The sequence below is a fragment of the Arachis hypogaea genome, chromosome 19 (genome assembly GCF_003086295.3).
Source record: "Arachis hypogaea cultivar Tifrunner chromosome 19, arahy.Tifrunner.gnm2.J5K5, whole genome shotgun sequence".
NCBI lineage: Eukaryota > Viridiplantae > Streptophyta > Magnoliopsida > Fabales > Fabaceae > Arachis > Arachis hypogaea.
In genome coordinates this window covers 63617780-63639824 of record NC_092054.1, presented here as the reverse complement: position 1 = coordinate 63639824, position 22045 = coordinate 63617780, and the positions used below count along the sequence as shown (strand labels likewise).

Genomic DNA, 22045 nt, shown 5'->3' with positions numbered 1-22045 from the left:
GTTCTCAAACTTCCTCAACTACAAGATGATCCAGAGTCCTTCAATAGGAGAATGGCCAAAGATAAAAGGCTAGATCAAGTTCTAGAGGACATATGCCTCCATGGAACCAAGTGGATTACTAATTCAAAAGGTGTCCCAAACCAGCTAAAGAGAGGAGATCTCAAACCAGTTGCTAGAGATTGGTTGGATTTCATTGGGCGTTCTATACTCCCAATCAGCAACCGATCTGAAGTCACTGTCAAGAGGGTAGTGATGATTCACTATATTATGCTGGGAAAGGAGGTAGAGATTCATCAGCTGATCCCTATTGAAATTTACATGTTTGCAAGCAAGGAATTCACTGAGGCCAAATTGGCCTACCCAAGCTTGATTAGTCTGTTATGTAAAGATGCGGGGGTAAAGATGAGTGTGGATGAATATATCCCATTTGAACGCCCAATCACAAAAAAAGTGATGGATGGACCTCAAATTCAAGATAACTGAAGAACTGAAGATCGATGGTTTAGAAGTTATAGTAAACTCTCGTTGCAAGTATAGTTACTAAACCAAGCAATCAACCTTTCTTACAAACATTTTGGTTGTCACAAGTAACAAACCCCTTTAAAATTGATAACCGAGTATTTAAACCTCGGGTCGTCTTCTCAAGGAATTACAGGGAAGTATGTTCTTATTATTGGTTATGAATCTTGTAAATTGGGGGTTTTGAAAGTAAGGAAGCAGTATGTTAAATGATAAGAAGAATAAAATAAATAAATAACTATAAAATAAACTCTTGGCAAGGTATGAGGAATTGGAAGTCCTATCCTAGTTATCCTTATCAATTGTAATGAGAATTGGATTTTTCTCCCACTTTGTTAACCTCTAACTATGAAGGTAAGTTAAGTGGATGAATTAATTCTGATTCCTCAAGTCCTAGTCTTTCCTTGGGAAAAGTTAGAGTTATTGGAACCCGAATTAATTCTTGAAGAATTCTAATTTTCAATCAACAAGGGGTTTGATAACTCAAGTGTCTCCAATTTATCAATTCATCAATTAAAACCAAGAATATAAAAAGCTAAACAAAAATCATAAATCTGAAATACCTCAAATTGCATTAATAAAAGAAATCAAATCTAACATGGAAGTTCATAAATTAAATTAGAAAAATAAATAAAAGGAACATTGAACCTGTGATCACAAAAGATGAAATAATCATGAACCGAAAAGAATCCTAATTCTAAATCCTAAGAGAGAGGAGAGAACCTCTCTCTCTAAGAACTACATCTACTCCTAAAATTGTAAATGTGAAAGCTTCTTCTTATGAATGGATGCATTCTCCCACTTTATAGCCTCTAATCTATGTTTTCTGGGCCGAGAACTGGGTCAGAAACAGCCCAGGATTCGCTGGTTGCGAATTCAAACACGCTGATTTTTTGGTCACTGCGATACATCCGCGTGGAGCACGCGTTCGCATCGCCTATCATCAGGGCAACTATGGCATATTATATATCAAATCGAAGCTCCGAATGTTATCTTTCCAACGCAACTGAAACCGCGTCGTTTGGACCTCTGTAGCTAAAGTTATAGCTGTTTGAGTGCGAAGAGGTCAGGCTGGACAGCTTAGCAATTTCTCCAACTTCTTGTATTCCTTCCACATTTGCATGCTTCCTTTCCATCCTCTGAGCTATTCCTGCTTTGTAATCTCTGAAATCACTTAACACACATATCAAGGCATCTAATGGTAATAAGAGAGGATTAAACATAGGGAACTTAAGGCTAAAGAAGCATGTTTTCAATCAAAGTACATAATTAGGAAGGCAAATGTAAAACCATGCAAATAGTATAAATAAGTGGGTAAAGAGTTGATAAAAACCCCTCAATTGAGCACAAGATAAACCATGAAATAGTGGTTTATCAATAACCTCATCAAGAGGGGGGCGCATGAGCTCCTCCCAGAAATTCCTCAATTTGACTACTGGGTCCGCTTAGAAGCATCTGTCACCAAGCTGCAAGAAGCTATGAATCAACTCAAGGAAGAGCAGCAGAATCAAAATAGCATGTTCTGCAAACTGCTCATAGAACAAGAGAAACAAGGGCGTGAAATACAGGAGCTAAAGCGCCAGAAGCTGTCCCTTGAAGAGCTAGACGTCCCACAGATTGAAGGGGCACTTACCTCTAAAAAAAAAGGTTGTTGAGTCCTAACTCTTTGATAACTTTTATTATTAAAAACCTATTTCAAGAGTTACATGAGCATTAGTATTAGAGTCATTTATTTTTATGTCTTTAATTTCCTTTCTTTTATTATTTGTCTGCTTTTGTGTTTATTTTATGTCTTATTTTTATTACATGATCATTAAAGTTTAGAGTCTATGTCTTAAAGCTATGAATGATTCCATGAATCTCTCACCTTTCTTAAATGAAAAATGTTTTAATTTGCAAAAGAACAAGAAGTGCATAGTTTCGAAATTTATCTTGAAATTAGTCTAATTATGTTGATGTGGTGACAATACTCCTTACTTTCTGAATGTATGCTTGAACAGTGCATATTTTTGATAGTGAAGTGTATGAATGTTAAAATTGTTGGCTCTTGAAAGAATAATAAAAAAAGAGAAATGTTATTAATAATCTGAAAAATCATAAAATTAATTCTTGAAGCAAGAAAAAGCAGTGAAGAACACAAAAGCTTGAAAAAAATGGCGAAAAATAAAAGAAAAAGAAAGAAAAAAAAGAAAAAGCAAGTAGAAAGAGCCAATAACCCTTTAAACTAAAAGGCAAGGGTAAAAAGGATCCAAGGCTTTGAGCATTAATGGATAGGAGGGCCCAAATAAATAAAATCCTGGCCTAAGCGGCTGAATCAAGCTGTCCCTAACCATGTGCTTGTGGCGTGAAGGTGTCAAGTGAAAAGCTTGAGACTGAGCGGTTAAAGTCGTGGTCCAAAGCAAAAAGAGTGTGCTTAAGAACTCTGGGCACCTCTAACTGGGGACTCTAGCAAAGCTGAGTCACAATTTGAAAAGATTCACTCAGTTATGTGTCTGTGACATTTATGTATCTGGTGGTAATACTGGAAAACAAAATGCTTAGGGTCACGGCCAAGACTCATAAAGTAGCTGTGTTCAAGAATCAACATACTGAACTAGGAGAGTCAATAACACTATCTGAATTCTGAGTTCCTACGGATGCCAATAATTCTGAACTTCAAAGGATAAGTGAGGAGCCAAAACTGTTCAGAAGCAAAAAGCTACTAGTCTCGCTCATCTAATTGAAACTAATCTTCATTGATATTTTTGAAATTTATTGTATATTCTCTTCTTTTTATCCTATTTTGTTTTTAGTTTTAGTATGTTTTAGTACGTTTTAGTATGTTTTAGTTTTAGTATGTTTTAGTATGTTTTTGAAACTAATCCTTTTTGGCATTGTTTTTATATAGTTTTAGTATGTTTTAGTTACTTTTTATTATATTTTTATTAGTTTTTATGCAAAAATCAAATTTCTAGACTTTACTATGAGTTTATGTGTTTTTCTGTAATTTCAGGAATTTTCTGTCTGAAATTGAGGGACCTGAGCAAAAATCTGATTCAGAGGCTGAGAAAGGACTGCAGATGCTGTTGGATTTTGACCCTCCTACACTCGAAGTAGATTTTCTGGAGCTACAAAAACCCAATTAGCATGCTCTCAATTGCGTTGGAAAGTAGACATCTTGGGCTTTCTAACAATAAATAATAGTCCATAATTTTTTCGAGATTTGATGGCCCAAACTGGCGTTAAACGCCAGCTAGAGACCTTTTTCTGGCGTAAAACGCCAGAACTAGCACATTTCTTGGCGTTAAAGGCCCATTTTGGCACCCAGGGTGGCATTTAACTCCAAATTGAGGCATATGCACGTGAAAGCTTCTAAGCTCAGCCTAAACACTCACCAAGTGGGGCCCAGAAGTAGATTTCTGCACTATCTGCACCTAGTTACTCATTTTCTGTAAACCTAGGTTACTAGTTTAGTATAAAAACTACTTTTAGAGATTCATTTAGCAACGGATGACATTTTACATTTCATATTGTATCTTTTACGGCATGAGTCTCTAAACACCATAGGTGGGGGTAAGGAGCTCTGTTGTGTTTCAATGGATTAATGCAATGACTATTGTTTTCTATTCAATCACGCTTGATTCTGTTTTAAGATACTCACTCGTACTTCAATATAAGGAATATGGTGATCTGTGACACTCACCATCATTCTCAAATTTATGAACGCGTGCTTGACCACTACTTCCGTTCTATCTGAGCTCAACGTAGTCATTGGGCGACAGCTTAAGTGCGTATCTCTTGGGTATCTGATCCACGGACTGAGTCCGTGAGATTAGAACCTTCGTGGTAGAGGCTAGAACCAATTGGCAGCATTCCTGGGATTCGGAAAGTCTAAACCTTATCTATGGTATTCTGAGTAGGATCTGAGAAGGGATGACTGTGACGAGCTTCAAACTCACAAATGTTGGGCGCAGTGACAGTGTGCAAAAGGATAGAGAGATCTTATTCCGACTTTTAGTAAAATAACCATAGCTTGCTTCAAGCCAACAATCTCTGTGGGATTGACCCTTACTCACGTAAGGTATTACTTGGACGACCCACTGCACTTGCTGGTTAGTTGTGCGGAGTTGTGAAAAGTGTAATCACAATTTCGTGCACCACTTTTAAACAAACAACCATCTTTTCTAATCGCCTGACTAAGATTTACAGCATAGCCATTGCTTGCTCAATCCGACAATCTCCGTGGGATCAACCTTCACTCACCTGAGATATTACTTGGATGACCCGGTGCACTTGCCGGCTAAGTTGTGTTGAGTTCAATTTTGCGCACCAAGTTTTTGGCGACGTTGCTGGGATCGTTCTGAGATTGACAAACTACCGGACTATCTTGTTGGGTAAATTAGGTACTTTTTAAGGTTTAGTTACTCTTTTGTTTGTGTCTTTTATTTTCTTTTTTTCAAAAATTTTTCAAAAACTTTTTTTTTCTTTAATAATCTTTTTTTTTATTTGAGTCTTGTGTCAGTTTTTAAGTTTGGTGTCCATTTTTGTGTTTTTCTTTCCTTTAATTTTTTGAAAATTTTCTTAGTGTTCTTTCTTGTGTTCGAATTGTTCTTGGTGTTTTTCTTTGTTTGATTCTAAAAGTTTAAGTTTGGTGTCTCTTAGTTGTTTTTTCTTTAATTTTCGAAAATTAGTGTCTTTTGATTTTAAAATTTTAAGTTTGGTGTTTTCTTGTTAGTAAAGTTTAAATTTTGAATTTTAATTCTTGTCTTTTCATATCTTTTTCAAATCTTTTCTTTTATCTTTATTTAAATTTAAAAAACCCTATATTATCTTACTTTAAATTCAAATTTTAAAAATTCAATTTCAAAATTTAAAATTTAAAATTTAATTTTCAAAATCAAATCTTTTTCAAAAATCAAATTTCAAATATTATCTTTGCAAATCTTTTTCAAATCTTTATCATATCTTCTTACTTTAAGTCCTTCTTATCTTATCTTTTTTTTAAATTTAGAACTTTTAAATTCCAAATCTTCACTTTCTTTTGAAAATAAAAATTCAAAATCAAATCTTTTATTCTTAATTCTTGTTTATTAGTTAGTTACTTGTTTTATTTTATTCTTTTTCTATTTCCTTTCTCTTTCTTCTTTTTCAAAATTTCCTAACTACTTTCTCTTTCTTCTTTTTTGAAAACTTCATCTCTCTTTTCCTTTCTATTTTCAAAAATATCTCCCCTCCCTCTCTATTAATTTTCGAAAACTCCTTTAACCTAAAATATATCTTTCTGTTCTGTTCTTCTCTTCTAACTCTCTCAAAGAACCTCTATACTCTGACATAGAGAATCTTTTTCTTCTTTTCTTCTTGCATTCTTCCTTCTTGTTTATGAGCAGGAACAGAGATAAAGAACCCCTCTTTAATCCTAACCCTGAATCTGAGAGGACTCTAAGGAGGCGTTTACAACAAGTAAGAGCACAGCACTCCGGAGGAAACCTCACAGAGCTTTTCAAAGAAGAAGGTGAAATTACAAACATGGTAGCCAATCCTAATGGTGGAGGAGACACAAGGAAGGTTCTAAGTGACTTTAATGTACCCACTTCTAACTTCTATGGAAGAAGCATCTCTATACCTGCCATTGGTGCAAATAACTTTGAGTTGAAGCGTCAACTGGTCACTTTAGTTCAACAGAACTACCAATTTCATGGACTTTCGCAGAAAAATTCCAACAGATTCATCTCTAATTTCTTGCAGATCTCTGATACTATCAAGACTAATGGAGTGGATTCTAAAATCTACAAGCTTATACTTTTTCCCTTTGCTGTAAGGGACAGGGCTAGGTTATGGCTGGATTCTCAGCCTAAGGAAAGCCTAGGCTCTTGGGAAAAGGTGGTCAATGCATTCTTGACTAAGTTCTTTCCACCTCAGAAGCTGAGCAACCTCAAAGTGGAAGTTCAGACCTTCAGGCAGAAAGAGGGTGAATCCCTCTATGAAGCCTGGGAGAGGTACAAGCAATTAATCAGAAAGTGCCCTCCTAACATGATTTTAGACTGGACTATGTTAGATATCTTCTATGATGGTCTTTCTGAGATGTCCAAGATGGCATTAGAGCACTAATAAGGACCTAAAGTGGGTTTGGAATTTTTCTCAAAATAGAATTGGCGTTGCAAGTATAGTTCCAAACCCAACAATTGACCCTAATCAAATTTTAATTCTAGAAATTGTCACAATTCAAAGCAAATATTAACCGAGAGTATTTAAACTCACGGGTCATTTTCCCTAGGAATTGTAATTAAGTGATCAATTATTGGCTATGGGAGATTTTGGGGTTTTGATTGTAAGAGGCAAGAATTAAAAATGGCAAGTAATTAAATGGAAAGCCAGTAAAAGTAATGAAAATAGAAATTAATTGGCAAAAAGAGCTCTTGGGAATAATTGGAGAATTAAGGATTCCTATCATAGTTATGGACCACAAATATCGTAATTGTGCACTGGGTCGTCCAAGTAATACCTTACGTGAGTAAGGGTCGATCCCACAGAGATTGTCGGCTTGAAGCAAGCTATGGTTATCTTGTAAATCTTAGTCAGGAGATTAATGATAAAAATGATTTTGTTTATGAAAAGTAAATAACATGAAATGAATGATACTTGTGATTCAGTAATGAGGAACAGGTTGAGGTTCCGGAGATGCTCTGTCATCTGAATCTCTGCTTTCCTACTGTCTTCTTTTCCAAACACGCATGGCTTCCTTCAATGACAAGCTTTATGATCCTCTCGGATGAAAAATACCAGGTGCGATCTCTGCACGGCTAATCAACTGTCGGATTTTTCGTCTCGGATGAAAAATACCATGTACAGCTACCGTACGGCTAATCATCTGTTGGTTCCCACTAGCGTCGGAATAGGACCCTTGTCCTTTTGCACACTGTCACTGCACACAACATTCGCAGGTTTGAAGCTCATCACAGTCATCCCTTCCCAGATCCTACTCAGAATACCACAGACAAGGTTTAGACTTTCCGGATCCTAGGAATGCTGCCAATTGGTTCTAGCCTATACCACGAAGGTTCCAACCTCCGGACTCGGTCCGTAGATTAGAAACCCAAGAGATACGCACTCAAGCTGTCACCCAATGACTACGTTGAGCTCAGATAGAACGGGAGTGGTTGTCAGGCACGTGTTCATAGGTTGAGGATAATGATGAGTGTCACGGATCATCATATTCTCCATATTGAAGTACGAGTGAATATCTTAGAATAGAATCAAGCGTGATTGAATAGAAAACAGTAGTAATTGCATTAATCCATTAAAATACAGCAGAGCTCCACACCCCCACCTATGGGGTTTAGAGACTCATGCCGTAGAAGATACAATATGAAGTGTAAAATGTCATGAGTTGCCAAATGAATCTCTAAAAGTAGTTTTTATACTAAACTAGTAACTTAGGTTTACAGAAAATGAGTAACTAAGTGCAGATAGTGCAAAAATCCACTTCTGGGACCCACTTAGTGAGTGTTTGGGCTGAGCTTTCATGCTTTCACGTGCATATGCCTATAGCTGGCGTTAAACGCCACCTTGGGTGCCAAAATGGGCGTTTAACGCCATGAATTATGCCAGTTCTGGCGTTTTACGCTAGGAAGTTTTAGGCTGACTTTGGACGCCAGTTTGGGCCATCAAATCTCAAACAAAGTATGGACTATTATATATTTCTATAAAGCCCAAGATGTCTACTTTCAAACACAATTGAGAGCGCACCAATTGGGTTTCTGTAGCTCTAGAAAATCTATTTCGAGTGCAGGAGGGTCAGAATCCAATAGCATCTGCAGTCCTTTTTCAGCCTCTGAATCAGATTTTTGCTCAGGTCCCTCAATTTCCGCCAGAAAATAGCTAAAATCACAGAAAAATACACAAACTCATAGTAAAGTCCAAAAATTTGATTTTTGAATAAAAACTAATAAAAATATAATAAAAAGTAATTAAATCATACTAAAAAACCATGTAAAAACAATGCCAAAAAGGATATAAATTATCCGCTCATCACAACACCAAACTTAAATTGTTGCTTATCCCCAAGCAACTAAAAATAAAATAGGATAAAAGAAGAGAATATACAATAAATTCCAAAGTATCAATGAAGCTTAGTTCCAATTAGATGAGCGGGACTAGTAGCCTTTTTGCTTCTGAATAGTTTTGGCATCTCTCTTTATCCCTTGAAGTTCAGAATGATTGGCATCCTTAGGAACTCAGAATTCAGATAGTGTTATTGATTCTCCTAGTTTAGTATGTTGATTCAGACGGCGGTAATCAATGCACACCCACTAAGCATTTTGAATCTGGGTTGCAACAAGCTCTCCACTTTCTGTTTTCACCATGGTTACCTCGGATTTCTTTGGCACCACTTGGACCAGGCTCACCCACTCACTGTCTGACATGGGATAGATGATGTCCGCTTCCAAGAGGCGAGTTACTTCTTTCTTAACTACATCAAGGATTGTGAGGTTTAACCGTCTTTGTGGTTGACGGATTGGCTTAGCACCCTCTTCCAAGAAAATTCTATGAAGGCACACTTGAGGGCTTACTCTCCAATGTCACTTAGGCTCCATCCAATCGCATTCTTGTACTTCTGGATAACCTCAAGGAGTTGTTGTTTCTCTTGATTGGAAAGATCAGTTGCAACTATCACCGGGAATTTATGTTCTTCATCAAGGAATCCATATTTAACATGAGGTGGAAGAGGTTTCAAATCTTCCCTTGCTTCTTGGTGTGGTAGTCTATCCTCTTGGTCATGAGGGATTGGTGAGGTACTTTCATCATCGTCAACAAATTCTCTCACTCTTGATCTCCCTTCAATAATTAAACCTTCTTGGAGCTCATGTTGGGTGTCTACTATGAGTTTTCCCCTTTCTCCATCTTCAACAGAGTTCTCATCTCCATCAATCAATTCATCATTAGGCTCCTCCTTGGCAAGAGTGAGTTGAGGGTCTATCTTCTCAAGTAACTCGCCTCCTTTTGGAATTATAGCATTAATGCTAGACTTGAGGGTTGATGGAGGCGGCAAAGGTGGACCACTAGGTGTCAGAAGTTGTGGAGGAGTAAGGTTGTTAGTGGTAGAAGGGAGTGTTAAATGGGACAAGACCTCGGCAAGAGTTGCCATGCAATTGTCTTGTTTCCTTTGAAATTCCCGTTGTTCTTGAATGAAGGTTTGGAGATCGCTCTCTCCATGAGGGAGGTTTCTTTGAGCGGGTTGATGGTGGAAGTTAGGTTGCTCCATGTATGATGGCTGGCATGGTGAATGAAGGGGTGTTGATGGTTGAAATAATAAAGGGGCTTGGGCGCTTAGTGATTGTGGTTCATGTAGAGGATATGGGGCATACATATGTGTAGGGGAAAGGTTATAATAATGGGGTATCCCACTAGGTATGAGAGGTTGATAGGCATTAGGATCATAGGGTCCATGCAAAGGTCCTTGTTGCCAAGAATTGTTTGCTTGTGACCCTCTCTCGATTTGGCCTCCCATACTTTGATGCGACCCGATGTTGGTATTGTCATCCCCTACAACATGATAACAATGATGAGCGGATAATTTATATGCTTTTTGGCATTGTTTTTACTTAGTTTTTAGTATGTTTTAGTTGGTTTTTAGTTTATTTTCATTATTTTCTAGGCAAAATTTATATTTCTGGACTTTACTATGAGTTTGTGTGTTTTTCTATAATTTCAGATATTTTCTGGCTGAAATTGAGGGAGCTGAGCAAAAATCTGATTCAAGCTGAAAAAGGACTGCTGATGCTGTTGGATCCTGACCTATCTGCACTCGGAATAGAATTTCTGGAGCTACAGGAGTCCAATTGACGCGCTTCCAATTGCGTTGGAAAGTAGACATCCAGGGCTTTCCAGCAATATATAATAATTTATACTTTGCTCAAGGATAGATGACGTAAACTGGCGTTCAACGCCAGTTCCATGTTGCAGTCTGGCGTCCAGCGCCAGAAACACGTTACAAGTTGGAGTTCAACGCCAGAAACACGTTACAGCCTGGCGTTGAACGCCCAAAACAGCCCAGGCACGTGAGAAGCTTTAGTCTCAGCCCCAGCACACACCAAGTGGGCCCCAGAAGTGGATTTCTGCACTATCTATCATAGTTTACTCATTTTCTGTAAACCTAGGTTACTAGTTTAGTATTTAAACAACTTTTAGAGACTTATTTTGGATCTCATGAAATTTTTAGATCTAAACTTTGTACTCTTTAACGGCATGAGTCTCTAAACTCCATTGTTGGGGGTGAGGAGCTCTGCAGCGTCTTGATGAATTAGTGCAATTATCTCTGTTTGCCATTCAAACACGCTTGTTCCTATTTAAGATGTTCATTCGCGCTTCACTATGAAGAAGGTGATGATCCGTAACACTCATCACCTTCCTCAATCCATGAACATGTGCCTGACAACCACCTCCATTCTACATCATATTGAATGAGTATCTCTTAGATTTCTTAATCAGAATCTTCGTGGTATAAGCTAGAATTGATGTCGGCATTCATGAGAATCCGGAAAGTCTAAACCTTGTCTGTGGTATTCCGAGTAGGATTCAAGGATTGAATGGCTGTGACGAGCTTCAAAATCGCGATTGTTGGGCTTAGTGACAGACGCAAAAGAATCAAGGGATTCTATTCCGACATGATCGAGAACCAACAGATGATTAGCCGTGCTGTGACAGAGCAATTGGACCATTTTCACTGAGAGGACGGGAAGTAGCCATTGACAATGGTGACACCCTACATACAGCTTGCCATGGAAGGAGCCTTGTGTGTGTGAAGAGGAGTACAAGAGAAAAACTGAAATAAAGAAGACAAAGCATCTCCAAAACCCCAACATATTCTTCATCATTGCACAATAAGTATTTATATTTATGCCCTTTGACTCTTTACAATTGAAGTTGAAAAACACTGTTGTTGGCACCCTGACTAAGAATAATAAGATAACCATAGCTTGCTTCAAACCAACAATCTCCGTGGGATTCGACCCTTACTCACGTAAGGTATTACTTGGACGACCCAGTGCACTTGCTGGTTAGTGGTACGAATTGTGAAAAGTGTGATTCACAATTCGTGCACCAAGTTTTTGGCGCCGTTGCCGGGGATTGTTTGAGTTTGAACAACTGACGATGAATCTTGTTGCTTAGATTAGGAAAAATTTTTCTTTTTGGTTTAGAGTCTTCTAATATTGATTTTGGTTAAAATTTTAGAATCCTTATTTTTCTCTTTCAAAAAAAAAAGTTCTTTCGAAAATTATATTTTTATAATTGAATTTTTTTCTTGTTTGATCTTTAGTTTTTCTTGTTTTGTGATTTTTCTTGTTTTTCTTGTGCCTTTTCAAAACATTAGTTTTCAAAAAAATATTTTTTTTCATTCTTAGTTATTTAAAAATACTTCTTCAAAACAAGTGTTACATTTATAACTCAGTGGCTAGAGCGTTAGTCTGTGTTCTTGGCAATTGGGTCAGAATCTTTTATATTCTTTTCAAAATCTTCTTTTTCAAAAATAGTTTTTCTATCAAATCTTGTGCCAAACTCTAAGTTTGGTGTTTTCTTGTTGATTTTTCTTTGTTTTTCGAAAATTTTATTTTGGTTTTCTAAAAATTTTAAGTTTGGTGTTCTTTCTTAATGTTCTTGTGTTCTTGTGAGTCTTCAAAGTGTTCTTGAGTTTTCCTTGTGTCTTGATCTTAAAATTTTTAAGTTTGGTGTTCCTTGGTGTTTTCCCTCCAAAAGTTTCGAAAACAAGGAGCATTAGATCTAAAAATTTTAAATCTTGTGCTATCTTATTGTTTTTCTCTTTCCTCTTTAAATTCAAAAATATATTTTCTCTCTATTTTAAAACAAATTTTCGAAATTTATTTTTAAAATTCAGATTTTTATTTCAAAATTTAAAATCTTTTTCAAATCATATATTTTTCAAAACTCCCTAAGCATTTTTTTCTTTTCCCTCTCTCCATTTTTCGAAAATCTTCACCCATTTTTATTTATTTTATTTTAATTTATTTTATTTTCGAAATAAATAAAAATAAATTTTGTTTATTTTACATCATCTCCCTTTCTCCATCATGGATCTAAGTGGAAATGAACAGTCCAGAAGGACTCTGGGGTCATATGCTAACCCCTCTACTGCTTCATATGGGAGTAGTATCTGCATACCCTCCATTGGAGTCAGTAGCTTTGAGTTGAATACTCAACTCATTATCATGGTGCAGCAAAGCTGCCAGTATTCCGGTCTCCCACAGAAAGAACCTACAGAGTTTCTGGCACAATTTTTACAAATTGCTGACACAGTACATGATAAGGAAGTGGATCAGGATGTCTACAGATTATTACTGTTTCCATTTGCTGTAAAAGACCAAGCCAAGAGGTGGTTAAATAACCAACCTAAGGCTAGCATAAAGACATGGAAACAGCTGACAGAGAAATTCCTGAATCAATACTTTCCTCCAAAACGGATGACACAGCTAAGACTGGACATTCAAGGCTTCAAACAAGGAGATAATGAATCTCTTTATGATGCCTGGGAGAGATACAGAGAGATGCTAAGAAAATGCCCCTCTGAAATATTTTCAGAGTGGGTTCAGTTAGACATCTTCTATTATGGGCTTGCAAAAAGAGCTCAAATGTCTCTAGACTACTCAGCTGGTGGATCTATCCACATGAGAAAGACAATTGAAGAAGCTCAAGAGCTCATTGATACAGTTGCCAGAAATCAGCATCTGTACTTAAGCAGTGACCCTTCCATGAACGAAGAGGCTAAAACAGTGACTACTGAACTCAGTCCTGCTGAACAAGCTACTGAATTCAATCAGCAATTGAATTTTCTAACAAAACAGTTAGCCGAATTTAAGGAGAGACTACAAGAGACAAGGATGGCTAATATAAATATGGAAGAACAATTAAAGCAAACAAAGCAGCAGCTATCAAAACAAATAACAGAAGAATGCCAAGCAGTTCAATTAAGAAGTGGGAAAACATTAAATACCCCACCTCAAGGCAGCAGGAAGCCAAAAAATGAGCAAACTACCCAAATTCCATCTGAGGACAGTAAGAGCCCAGGAAAAAATAATTCTGGCTCTAAAACACCAGAAATTGGGTGGAAGGCTGGCGCTGAACGCCCAAAGGAAGCACAGTTCTGGCGTTCAGACGCCAGGAACAGATGAGGAGTTGGCGTCTAACGCCACTCCAGCTTCCAACCCTGGCTTTCAAATGCCAGTGAGGGATCAGACACCTGCAAGTGCTGATAATAAATCCCTCAAGAAGGTTTCTCAACCTACCTCTGTAGGAAATAAACCTGCAGCAACTAAGGTTGAGGAATACAAAGCCAAGATGCCTTATCCTCAAAAACTCCGCAAAGAGGAGCAGGATAAGCAATTTGCCCGCTTTGCAGACTATCTCAGGACTCTTGAAATAAAGATTCCGTTTGCAGAGATACTTGAGCAAATACCCTCTTATGCCAAGTTCATGAAAGATATCTTGAGTCATAAGAAGGATTGGAGAGAAACTGAAAGGGTTCTCCTCACTGAAGAATGCAGTGCAGTCATTCTGAAAAGCTTCCCAGAAAAGCTTAAAGATCCCGGGAGCTTTATGATACCATGCATATTAGAGGGTAATTGCACCAAGACAGCTCTATGTGATCTTGGGGCAAGTATCAACCTAATCCCTGCATCCACTATCAGAAAGCTTGGCTTGATTGAAGAGGTCAAACCAACCCGGATCTGTCTTCAACTTGCTGATGGCTCCATTAAATACCCATCAGGCATAATTGAGGACATGATTGTCAAGGTTGGGCCATTTGTCTTCCCTACTGACTTTGTAGTGCTGGAAATAGAGGAGCACAAGAGTGCAACTCTCATTCTAGGAAGACCATTCCTAGCAACTGGACGAACCCTCATTGACGTCCAAAAAGGGGAGATAACCCTGAGAGTCAATGAGGATGATTTTAAGTTGAATGTTGTCAAAGCTATGCAACATCCAGACACATCAGACGACTACTTGGGCGTTGATATTATTGACTCCCTGGTGGAAGAGGTCCATATGATTGAGAGTCTCGAATTAGAGCTAGAGGACATTTTTAAAGATGTTCAGCCTGATCTGGAGGAACCAGAGGAAATAAAAGAACCTCTGAAAACTCCTCAGGAAGAGGAGAAACCTCCTAAACCCGAGCTCAAACTACTACCACCATCCCTGAAATATGCATTTCTGGGAGAAGGTGACACTTTTCCTGTAATCATAAGCTCTGCTTTAGGGCCACAGGAAGAGAAAGCACTAATTCAGGTGCTAAGGACACACAAGACAGCTCTTGGGTGGTCCATAAGTGATCTTAAGGGCATTAGCTCAGCCAGATGCATGCACAAGATCCTATTGGAGGATGATACTAAGCCAGTGGTTCAATGACAGAGGCGGCTAAATCCCGCCATGAAGGAGGTGGTGCAGAAAGAGGTCACTAAGTTACTAGAGGCTGGGATTATCTATCCTATTTCTGATAGCCCCTAGGTGAGCCCTGTCCATGTTGTCCCTAAGAAGGGAGGAATGACAATGGTTCATAATGAAAAGAATGAACTGGTTCCTACAAGAACAGTTACAAGGTGGCGTATGTGTATTGACTACAGAAGGCTCAATACAGCCACCAGGAAGGATCATTTTCCTTTACCATTCATAGACCAGATGCTAGAGAGACTAGCAGGTCATGAATATTACTGCTTTTTGGATGGCTATTCTGGTTACAACCAAATTGTAGTAGATCCTCAGGACCAAGAGAAAACAACATTCACATGTCCTTCTGGAGTGTTTGCCTACAGAAGGATGCCTTTTGGTCTGTGTAATGCACCTGCAACCTTTCAGAGGTGCATGCTCTCTATCTTCTCTGATATGGTAGAGAAGTTTCTGGAAGTCTTCATGGATGACTTTTCAGTATTTGGGGACTCATTCAGCTCCTGCCTTAACCATTTAGCACTTGTTCTGAAAAGATGCCAAGAGACCAACCTAGTTTTAAACTAGGAAAAATGTCACTTTATGGTGACTGAAGGGATTGTCCTTGGGCATAAAATTTCAAACAAGGGAATAAAGGTGGATCAAGCTAAAGTTGAAGTAATTGAAAAATTACCACCATCTGCCAATGTTAAGGCAATCAGAAGCTTTCTGGGGCATGCAAGATTCTATAGGAGGTTTATAAAGGATTTTTCAAAAATTGCAAAACCTATGAGCAATCTGCTAGCTGCTGACACGCCATTTGTGTTTGACACAAAGTGTCTGCAGGCGTTTGAGACCCTGAAAGCTAAGCTGGTCACAGCACCAGTTATTTCTGCACCAGACTGGACATTACCATTCGAACTAATGTGTGATGCCAGTGACCATACCATTGGTGCAGTATTGGGACAGGGGCATAACAAGCTTATGCATGTCATTTATTATGCTAGCAGTGTTTTAAATGATGCCCAGAAAAATTATACAACCATAGAAAAAGAATTACTTGTAGTAGTTTATGCCATTGACAAGTTTAAATCCTACTTAGTAGGATCAAAAGTGATTGTGTACACTGACCATGCTGCTCTTAAATATCTACTCAAAAAGCAGGATTTAAAGCCCAGGCTCATAAGATGGGTGTTGCTTCTGCAAGAGTTTGATATAGAAATAAGAGACAAAAAAGGGACAGAGAATCAAGTAGCTGATCACCTATCCCGGATAGAACCAGTAGCAGGAGCATCCCTCCCTCCCGCTGAGATCTCTGAAACCTTTCCGGATGAGCAATTGTTTGCTATTCAGGAAGCTCTGTGGTTTGAAGACATTGCAAACTATAAGACACAAGGTTCTCCTTCTGTAACCATGGAGAGGAAGCATGAAAAGCTTCTCTCACTGCAGAGTCAACCAAAGCCTCCACAGTCAAACTCTAAGTTTGGTGTTGGGAGGCCACAACCAAACTCTAAGTTTGGTGTTGGGAGGTCCCAACCTTGCTCTGATTATCTGTGAGGCTCCATGAGAGCTCACTGTCAAGCTATTGACATTAAAGAAGCGCTTGTTGGGAGGCAACCCAATGTTATTTAATTATATCTATTTATTTTCCATTGCTATTTTATGTTTTCTTTAGGTTGATGATCATGTGAAGTCACAAAAACAGCTGGAAAATCAAAAATAGAATGAAAAACAGCATGAAAAACAGCACACCCTGGAGGAAGATCATTCTGGCGTTTAAACGCCAGAAACAAGCATCTGTCTGGCGTTTAACGCCAGAAACAAGCACCAAGCTGGCGTTTAACGCCAGAAACAAGCATCAGTCTGGCATTAAACGCCAGAAACAGGCTACATTTGGGCGTTTAACGCCAGAAACAGGCAGCAGTCTAGCGTTAAACACCAGGATTGCACAGTAAGGGCATTTTGTACGCCTAATTGGAGCAGAGATGCTAAATCTTTGACCCCCTGGATTTGTAGATCCCACAGGATCCCCGCCTACCTCACCATTCAAATTCAAACCATTTCCCTCCCAAACCCACCCATTCACACACTTCCATCTCCTCCATCTTCTCCACTTCTTTCTTCTTTTGCTCGAGGATGAGAAAACCTTTTAAGTTTGGTGTGGTAAAAGCATTGCTTTTGTTTTTCTATAATTCAGTGGTAGAGCAATTGACTGCAGATCAAAGAGCTATGAGGAAAGAGCAACAAAGGCAAGGAAGAGACATAGAGGAGCTCAAGAGCACCATTGGTTCTTCAAGAAGAGGAAGACGCCACCCTCATTAAGGTGGACCCATTCCTTAATCTCCTTGTTCTTATTTTCCTATTTTTCGTTTACTATGCTTCATGTTTAATTATGTTTGTGTCTTTACTATATGATCACTAGTATCTAAGTGTCTATGTCTTAAAGATATGAATGTCCTATGAATCCATCACCTTTCTTAAATGAAAATTATTTTCTGAAAAAGAAAAAGAAGTACATGAATTTCGAATTTTAAAATAGTTTAATTATTTTGATGTGGTGGCAATACTTTTCATTTTCTGAATGAATGCTTGAACAGTGCATATGTCTTTTGAATTTGTTGCTTATGAATGTTAAAATTGTTGGCTCTTAAAAGAATGATGAAAAAGGAGAAATGTTATTTGATAATCTGAAAAATTATAAAAATGATTCTTGAAGCAAGAAAAAGCAGTGAAGAACAAAGCTTGCAAAAAAATGCCAAAAAAAAAAGAGAGCAAGAAAAAGAAAAAGCAAGTAGAAAAAGCCAAAAGCTCTTTAAACCAAAAGGCAAGAGCAAAAAGCCAATAGCCCTTAAAACCAAAAGGCAAGGGTAATAAAAAGGATCCAAGGCTTTGAGCATCAGTGGATAGGAGGGCCTAAAGGAATAAAATCCTGGCCTTAGCGGCTAAACCAAGCTGTCCCTAACCATGTGCTTGTGGCGTGAAGGTGTCAAGTGAAAACTTGAGACTGAGCGGTTAAAGTCGAGGTCCAAAGCAAAAAAACAGAGTGTGCTTAAGAACCTTGGACACCTCTAATTGGGTACTTTAGCAAAGCTGAGTCACAATCTGAAAAGGTTCACCCAGTTATGTGTCTGTGGCATGTATGTATCCGGTGGTAATACTGAAAAACAGAGTGCTTAGGGCCACGGCCAAGACTAATAAAGTAGCTGTGTTCAAGAATCAACATACTGAACTAGGAGAATCAATAACACTATCTAAATTCTGAGTTCCTATAGATACCAATCATTCTGAACTTCAAAGGATAAAGTGAGATGCCAAAACTATTCAGAAGCAAAAAGCTAATAGCCCCGCTCATCTAATTAAGACTGATCTTCATAGATGTTTTTGGAATTCATTGTATATTCTCTTCTTTTTATCCTACTTTGTTTTTAGTTGCTTGGGGACAAGCAACAATTTAAGTTTGGTGTTGTGATGAGCGGATAATTTATACGCTTTTTGGCATTGTTTTTACTTAGTTTTTAGTATGTTTTAGTTGGTTTTTAGTTTATTTTCATTAGTTTCTAGGAAAAATTCATATTTTTGGACTTTACTATGAGTTTGTGTATTTTTCTATAATTTCAGGTATTTTCTGGCTGAAATTGAGGGAGCTGAGCAAAAATCTGATTCAGGCTGAAAAAGGACTGCTGATGCTGTTGGATCCTGACCTCTCTGCACTCGGAATGGAATTTCTGGAGCTACATGAGTCCAATTGACGCGCTTCCAATTGCGTTAGAAAGTAGACATCTAGGGCTTTCCAGCAATATATAATAGTCCATACTTTGCTTAAGTATAGACGACGTAAACTGGCTTTCAATGCCAGTTCCATGTTGCAGTCTGGCGTCCAGCGCCAGAAACACGTTACAAGTTGGAGTTCAATGCCAGAAACACGTTACAGCCTGGCGTTGAATGCCCAAAACAGCCCAGGCACGTGAGAAACTTTAGTCTCAGCCCCAGCACACACCAAGTGGGCCCCAGAAGTGGATTTCTGCACTATCTATCATAGTTTACTCATTTTCTGTAAACCTAGGTTACTAGTTTAGTATTTAAACAACTTTTAGAGACTTATTTTGGATCTCATGACATTTTTAGATCTGAACTTTGTACTCTTTAATGGCATGAGTCTCTAAACTCCATTGTTGGGGGTGAGGAGCTCTGCAGCGTCTTGATGAATTAATGCAATTATCTCTGTTTTCCATTCAAACACGCTTGTTCCTATCTAAGATGTTCATTCGCGCTTCACTATGAAGAAGGTGATGATCCATGACACTCATCACCTTCCTCAATCCATGAACATGTGCCTGACAACCACCTCCGTTCTACATCAGATTGAATGAGTATCTCTTAGATTTCTTAATCAGAATCTTCGTGGTATAAGCTAGAATTGATGGCGGCATTCATGAGAATTCGGAAAGTCTAAACCTTGTCTGTGGTATTCCGAGTAGGATTCAAGGATTGAATGGCTGTGACAAGCTTTAAACTCGCGATTGTTGGGCGTAGTGACAGACGCAAAAGAATCAAGGGATTCTATTCCGACATGATCAAGAACCAACAGATGATTAGCCGTGCTGTGACAGAGCAATTGGACCATTTTCACTGAGAGGACGGGAAGTAGCCATTGACAACGGTGACACCCTACATACAGCTTGCCATGGAAGGAGCCTTGTGTGTGTGAAGAGGAGTACAAGAGAAAAACTGAAATAAAGAAGACAAAGCATCTCCAAAACCCCAACATATTCTCCATCATTGCACAATAAGTATTTATATTTATGCCCTTTGACTCTTTACAATTGAAGTTGAAAAATACTGTTGTTGGCACCCTGACTAAGAATAATAAGATAACCATAGCTTGCTTCAAACCAACAATCTCCGTGGGATTCGACCCTTACTCACGTAAGGTATTACTTGGACGACCCAGTGCACTTGCTGGTTAGTGGTACGAATTGTGAAAAGTGTGATTCACAATTCGTGCACCAAACAACCACACTCCAAGCCAAAAGGGTGATAGCTCATGGTGAAAAGAAAAGATAAGATTTAATGGTATTAACAAAAGTAATGAACAAATGAATATATGTCTTGACTATCTCTATTTACCTAGGACTAGACAAATAAAACCGTTAGTTACTACTACTAGTTAGATAGAGGCGCTATCTACCAGTTAGTATCAAGTGACAAACAAAAATCAAGTATTCATACTATTCACATATTCACAGCAACCAAAATCATAGCACTCATTGCACTTAGTGTCCCCGGGAACGGTGCAAAAAATTTGGTGCGTGGCCTAGAGTGAGTTTGGAATTTTTCTCAAAATAGAGTTCCTTCATTGCAAGTATAGACCCATCCCACAATCAACCAACACCAAAGTTTAAAATAACAAATTGTCACAATTCAAAACTAATTTAATTTCGGGAGTTTTAATTCTTAGGTCATCTCCCAAGGACTAGTGCCAATGAGTGCACAATTTCGGTTGTAAAGGCAAAAGAGATTTTCAATAAAGAGATAAACAATTAAAGGAATGAAAGAACACTCAAAATTTGCAATTAATGAACTAATAAAGAAATTAAAGAACTAGCTATGTAATATGAACCAGTAAGATATAAAAGTGATTGATGTATGTTTTTGTGAGTGATTCAAAGCATAAATGGAATCTTGGCTTGGGATGAGCTAGGGGACCCTTTCCTTGTTGCAACCACAACTATGATAATTGTAATGGATAAATCTCCTTTAGTTATCCCTTACATCGAAGAGTAGGTCAAGTGAGCATAGTTGTTCTTAATCCACAAATCTTAACTCACTTGCTAATTGCCTTAGCAACAAGTTAGTATTAGTGGAAATAAGAACAATTAACAATCCAAGAATTATCACTAAATGTTGGACATTCCAACTCTAGGAACCCATATGCTCATTTTTCCTAAGCCAAGAGGTGGAAATTTAGCGCATAATCAAAATTAACATTTCCACAAACACTTGGTGGGCATAAACATTAGACATGGGAAAATTGATAAAATGCTTGAAACTATGAGCAACAAATGATCAAAAGCAACAATATTAACTCAAACAAGCATATAACAATCATCAATCATCAAAATCATCAATGAGAGATCAAAATTGAAAAAATTATGTATATTAACAATATGACTTTAACTACAAGAAAGAGTATAAAAATCGTAACTATAAAAAGTAGTAATTAAGCAATACTTACAATGGAGGCAAGCAAAAATCCATGATCAAAAATAGAAAATGGCACTTGAAATGTAAACCGTAATAGAAACCCTAATGGTGTTGAGAGAAAACTTAAAGAAAAGCTAAATTTAGGAAGAAAACTCAAAAGCATGCTATTTGAGAGAATAAATGTAGGTTTGTGACGAGCGGATATTTTATACGCTTTTTGGCATTATTTTCATATAGTTTCTAGTATGTTTTGTTCAATTTTTATTAAGTTTTTATAGGTTTTAGTGTTAAATTTACATTTTTGGATTCTACTATGAGTTTGTTTGTTTTTACGCAATTTCAAGTATTTTCTGGCTGAAATTGAGGAGTTGGAGCAAAAGTCTGATTCAGAGACAGAGAAAGCACTACAGATGTTGTCCGGATCTGACCTCCTTGAACTCGGAAGACCTTTTCTGGAGCTACAGAAGTCCCAATAGAGCATTTTCAATGGCTATGGAAATCTGACTTCTAGAGCTTTCTAGAAATATATAATAGTCCATACTTTACTTCAGATTAGAAGGCCCAAAACTGGCGTCCAACACCAGCCTCCTGCCCCCTTTCAGGCATCCAGCGCCGAAGGAGAAGAGACTAGCATCCAAACGTCCAAAGAGGACCCTCTAGCCAGCGTTCAACATCCTAGAGGCCTCATAACATGTGGATCTCATCAAAGCTCAGCCCAAACACTTACCAAGTGGGCCCCAGAAGTGGATTGCACTCAAAGACTATTTTACCCTTACTAGTCATTAGTTTAGTATTTAAAGTAGAAGATCACTCTTTGTTAAAGATCTTCGGCCACTTTACACCATAATTTCGTTTTTATCATTGTATTTCCTATCAGTATGAGTTCCTAAACCTCCTAGGTTAAGGGGAG

The 22045-nt window shown here is 38.0% G+C and overlaps 1 non-coding gene across 1 annotated transcript; it reads right to left on the bottom strand.

Annotated features, from left to right (window-relative positions):
* Nucleotides 1–6426: 6426 nt before the first annotated feature.
* On the bottom strand, nt 6427–6535 carry LOC112782058 (small nucleolar RNA R71). The gene has a single exon (XR_003192800.1). It is a non-coding gene; the product is annotated as a small nucleolar RNA R71 (small nucleolar RNA).
* Between the last annotated feature and the right edge of the window lie 15510 nt (nt 6536–22045).